At 45.3% G+C, this 5394-nt stretch overlaps 1 non-coding gene across 1 annotated transcript; it reads left to right on the top strand.

Moving 5' to 3' along the window:
• The first annotated feature begins 2957 nt into the window (after positions 1-2957).
• On the top strand, positions 2958-3029 carry TRNAP-AGG (transfer RNA proline (anticodon AGG)). Its single transcript has one exon. It is a non-coding gene; the product is annotated as a tRNA-Pro (tRNA).
• Positions 3030-5394: the final 2365 nt, after the last annotated feature.

Below are 5394 nucleotides of genomic sequence, written 5' to 3'. Positions count from 1 at the left end.
TGGTGTCTCGGACTACCGACGTGCCAGTTCGCGTCGGGTATTGAGGATCCGTAATCAATTTCAGTGAGCAGTCAGCAACTGCCTGGACAAGGAGATTGCCCTTGGTGGATTGACGGGGGTATCCCCAGGCATTGTGGAGGGCATTGAAGTCACCCGCTATCACTATGGGAGCCCCCTTGCTCATGCCCACCGCCTTTGTCATGATCGCGGCGAATGCCTGCCGTTGATCCGACGGCGAGCTGCATATCTTCAAAAGGAAGACACTGCTCTTAAGCCAATTGTTACGGATAATTTCGACCGTAATGATTACCGCCCTAGTTTTGCCAATTGGTAATTTATGTACTTGAAAGGAGCACTTCCGTGTGACCAAGGTTGCTAAATCCCGCTTTCCTTCCTCCCGTATCGATACAACCCGGTATCCTGGGAAGGTGGGCGCGTCATTGAGAGTTTCTTGTAATAGAATTACGTGCGGTTTGGCCGCCTGTGCCGAAACGAATTGCTGCAGCGGAGCTTTGCGCCGTTAGAAACTGGCACAGTTCCACTGCCACACAACCAACTTATTGGGATTGACCGCCATGGTGATTGCCTTGGATTGGCCATTCCACAGTCTTGTTGACGGGGACGGCACTTGCGGGTAAAGGTGCCCGACGGGGCTCCCTCGAAGGCTGTCTTGCCGTAGCTAACGCGGCCTGTGCAGTTTCCAGGGACGCCATCCTTTCAAGGAGGGCAGTGACGCTTTCAGCGAGCTGCTGAATTTCCCGCTGCATGCGTTCTAAGTCTTTGTTATTGGACTCGGTCTCCATAGAGTCAGCGTCCCCCTCTGGGGGCTCGGCCCTACGTTTACCCGAGCGCGCCTGTGGCTCCCCTGAGGGGGGCACCTGTTGCTTCTCGACTTGCGAGGGGTACGACTTACGGATCGACTCAAAGTCGGCCCTCATCTGCTGCACTTCTGCTTTGAGTCTAGCGTTCTAGACTCAAAGCGCCTGGAAGAGAGCGCCTAGAAAGCGCGGCAGCAGCGTAGTCGTTCACCAAATGCATGTAAACGTGCTATTCCAGCATCATTAAAAAAAAAAAGAAGGATTCGCGCAGGAACTCCTCTGGGAATTGCCTAAATATGCGTAAGCATTGTGCCACTTGCTCATCTCCACGCAGTCCAGTGTCACTATATTGTGGAACTTCATCCGACTGGTATAAACCCTTATCAACCGTCATCTGTCGTTCGCTTATCATGTTCGATAGCGAACATGACAATTAAGATATACTTAATTAAGGCACTCGACCTTTGGTTATAATTAAGGTCAATTTAGCGAAGCTGTTGCAAAATCACCACTGCGTTTGCCAAGGGGTGTGGCGCCGGCGCGTCATCCCCGGTGACGCTTGTTGTGCGTTTGCGGCTTTCCTTGCAACATATTTAACAGGGATAAGCGGGCTAGTTGGTGGTCGTTATTGGAATGCATCACGTAACCGCACAAAAACAAGGGACAAAGAAGGAACGCGCCTGTCTTGTGTGTTCCTTCTTTGTCCCTTGTTATTGTGCGGTTACATGATGCTTTCCTTGGAACGTCGTTGTTGGGCGGCAGCGGCGTGGGGGTCCTTCCTCTTGTTGCTTGTGCTCGTGAGCGTCGTGCTGTAGTTCCCCGCTCTGCGCAGGGTCGTCGAGCTGTTTCTGGCTAAAGCCCCTGCATTCGGCGTTCTCTGCATTGACGCTGATGCTCTGCATTTCTGCGTTTCCGTTCATCTTCAGTAAGCGGCTGCCTCCGTTTCGCGCCACTACGGTAAACGTGACAGCACTGCGGCGACACGAACTGATGCGCCGCGACACTTGCTCCTGCCCATGCCGCCCGGTGTCATTATCATCCTTATCGAACGTGATCCGACCCTTATACATTATGCAATGGTGCTTGTTTAGAGTTTAGGCCTTGAAGAAGACGAGTCTACTTGTCGAAACGTTGGCTCCTGCTTTCACCTTGTTCTCGTTTTGCTCATCGTCTTGTTTAGAGTTTGTTCTTTATTCAAACGTATGCTGTTCTGTGGGTTTTATGGTTGATTTAAATGAATTTGCCTACTCACAGGGGTTTGAGCCATTGCATTTGTCGTACGTGACGAACAGGTTTCTTGTTGGATAGGCATAGGAATGCTTACGCATTAAAAAAGTTCTTGCGGCTGTACGTTCATCGTAAGCTGGTACACGGCCGTACACCTGCCACTATATAAAAATATTCGAGCTCAAATTCGTTCATAGCCCCTTCAACATCATACCTGTCATTGTTGCAGCCTTCAAGAGTGTAATCTTAGCACAACTTCAATTTAACAAATATTGTATATGTTCCATCAATCGTTTCAACATTTTTTTTTCTTTCTAGGCAGGGTCCCCAACGTGCTATCTGCGTCTAAGCCGCTCGCTCGTTCAGTCTCAAAGCAACTCTTTGTTTCACCATTTAACTGATAGACGAAGCCTGTTGTTTTAAAACTCACCACATGACTATGCTTGATTTAGTATTATATCTGGCGCACGAAAGAAAATATGACAATGCCGCATTTTCAAATCAACCGCTTTGCTATTCTTCATGCTTTGTTTGGTTGACAACAGGCGAAGACACCAATCTAAAATTTCTCTTTTCCCGCCAAAAAGAAAAAAAAAAGCGCCTTGACAAATCCGGCAGGTAAACAGTGCCAAGTGTTTATTTCAATGATCGGGGCGATGAAATGTGCTCTTGCAGCCACATTTGAGCAAAAAAAGAAGCAACGGTAAGCGTAAGGAAGACAGGGAAGCGCCAACAGTATAAAAGAAAGAAAAAAAAATTAGATATAAGAACAGCATGCCATATTTCTCCGCAAGCAAATGTTAGAATAATACGACGTATGAAAAAGAACCAAGCGCTCCAAAACATTGCTATCCGTCAACATTTTAGTGAAATAAACCAACAGACTCTATCATAACGAGGCTGCTTCTGCTTGGCTCGTTGGTCTAGGGGTATGATTCTCGCTTAGGGTGCGAGAGGTCCCGGGTTCAAATCCCGGACGAGCCCATTAATTTTTTTTTTTTTAGTTATACTCTCAATGTTACGCTTTTACAGTACGTTATTGCACTTTTTGCAAGTTTATCACCAGACAGCATACGTTCTTATTGGGAAATTTCTACGCATACCTGCTTTGAGTCCTACTGTAGCCATGGGCCAAGCCAGTAAGTGAAACTTCATTTAAACAACCTGCCATTATTAAGCTTCAACTTCAATAATTTATCATTGAACTTGCACTTGCATAGGCCCATAATTTTCTTACTATAGTCGGATACAACTCAAGTCGGCAATGAAGCCCCGCCCACGCATTCATAAGCGCCAGCCACTGTTTCTCCGCGAGGCTGCAAATATAGTTCGTAGTTCAAACTTTCCCTGTTAACTAAATAAGGCGGTAACCAAACAATTAAAATTATAAGCACGTAATTTTGTACATTTTCACTTGTCTGCTAATGTGTAATGGTGAAAGCCGAATTCTTTATTGAATTGAAATAATATGCTTGCTTCGCTGCAACTATTTATTGTCAAGTGTCACTTCAGTTTCACTTCAAACAGGCAGGCTTCAGGAAGGGATGCTCTACAATGTGTCACATCCATGTCATCAATCAGGTAATCGAGAAATCTGCAGAGTACAATCAACCTCTCTATGTGGCTTTCATAGAAAACAGAAAGGAATTTGATTCGTAGAAATACCAGCAGTCATAGAGACATTACGTAATCAAGGGCTACAGGAGGCATATGTGAATATCTTCAAAAATATCTACAAAGATTCCACAACTACCTTGATTCTCCACAAGTAGAGAAAGACCTATAAAGAAATGCGTCAGGGAAGTAGACACAATCTCTCTAATGCTATTCACTTCATGCTTGGAAGAATTATTCAAGCTATTAAACTGGGAAGGTTTAGGAGTGACAATAATCAATGGTGAATATCTCAGCAACCTTCAGTTTGCAGATGACATTGTCCTCTTCAGCAACACTGTGGACATGTTGCAACAAATGATTGAGGACCTTAACAGAGAAAGTGTAAGAATGGGTTGAAGATTATTATGCAGAAGACAAAGGTAATGCTCAATAGGCTGGCAAGGGAACAAGAGTTCAGAATCGCCAATCAGCCGGTAGAGTTTGTGAAGGCGTACATTTACCTAGGTCAATTACTCACAGGGGACCTTGATCATGAGAAGGAAATTTACAGTAGAATAAAAATGGGTTAGTGTGCATATAGCAGGCATAGCCAGATCCTGAAAAACTTACCAATATCATTGAAAAGAAAGGTGTACAATTAATGCATTCTACCAGTGCTAACATATGGCACAGGAACTTGGAGCTCGAGAGCAAGTTGAGGATCGCGTAAAGAGCGATGGAACGAAGAATGTTAGCCGTAATGTTAAGAGACAGGAAGAGAGCGGTGTGGATCAGAGAGCAAACAGGAATAGTCGATATTCCAATTGATATTAAGAGAAAAAAATGGAGCTGGGCAGGCCACGTAATGTGTAGGTTAGATAACTGGTGGTCCATTAGAGTTACAGAATGGGTGCCAAGAGAAGGGAAGCGCAGTCGAGGACGGCAGAAGACGATAGGTGGGGCGATGAAATTAGGAAATTCGCAAGTACAAGTTGGAATTGGTTGGCGCACGACAAGGGTATTTGGAGATTGCAAAGAGAGGCCGTCATCCTGCAGCGCACATAAAATAGGCTGATGATGATGATGACAATGCGAGGAGCTGTTCATTTTATACAGTAAAATGTACTCGTACCACGCATTGAAAGATGCAAACTGTTCACTCCAACCGTAGCATTCTTGCAGTGCCTGACACTCCAAATGAGTGGCTCTACAAACCATTCCGACTACTACATATTTCCAACATTTTCATTTTCGTTCGGTGACTTCTAGCTATGAAACAAGAATCCATGCGAAGACTATGCACAGAAGTGAACTCTTAAGCCATTCTCCATATAGATATATGTGTAGAGACTGCTCATTTGCTGGCAATCCTTGTAACATATGTACCTGAGCAGAACAGGCCGATGGACTACAGTTGATATTGCATTATGCGATCTGCACTGCAAAAAGGGCACGCAGGATTCGTCAAGACAAAAGAGAAGTGTTCATCTTGTATTTCATGTTACACGCCCCATTTTCACTGCACATTACACTTATATGTCCAATGTTTAGTCATCCTACGAGGAATTGGGCAACCATTCTTTTGCGGTCACATATGGCTGCAAGTACATGAAATGCCAGACTCCCTGCACATAGCATGTGCAGTGATGCATACCTTCGTTCAACTGCACAAGATGTTCCCAGTATTCCCCCCGATTCCATGGAGCTGACATGGTGTCAGATTTGGAAATGCGAGGTCTGGAGGTCAAACCCT

The sequence above is a fragment of the Dermacentor andersoni genome, chromosome 4, assembly GCF_023375885.2.
Source record: "Dermacentor andersoni chromosome 4, qqDerAnde1_hic_scaffold, whole genome shotgun sequence".
Classification (NCBI taxonomy): Eukaryota; Metazoa; Arthropoda; class Arachnida; order Ixodida; family Ixodidae; genus Dermacentor; species Dermacentor andersoni.
Note: the sequence above shows the minus strand (reverse complement) of the source record. Positions and strands in the feature narration are given on the sequence as shown.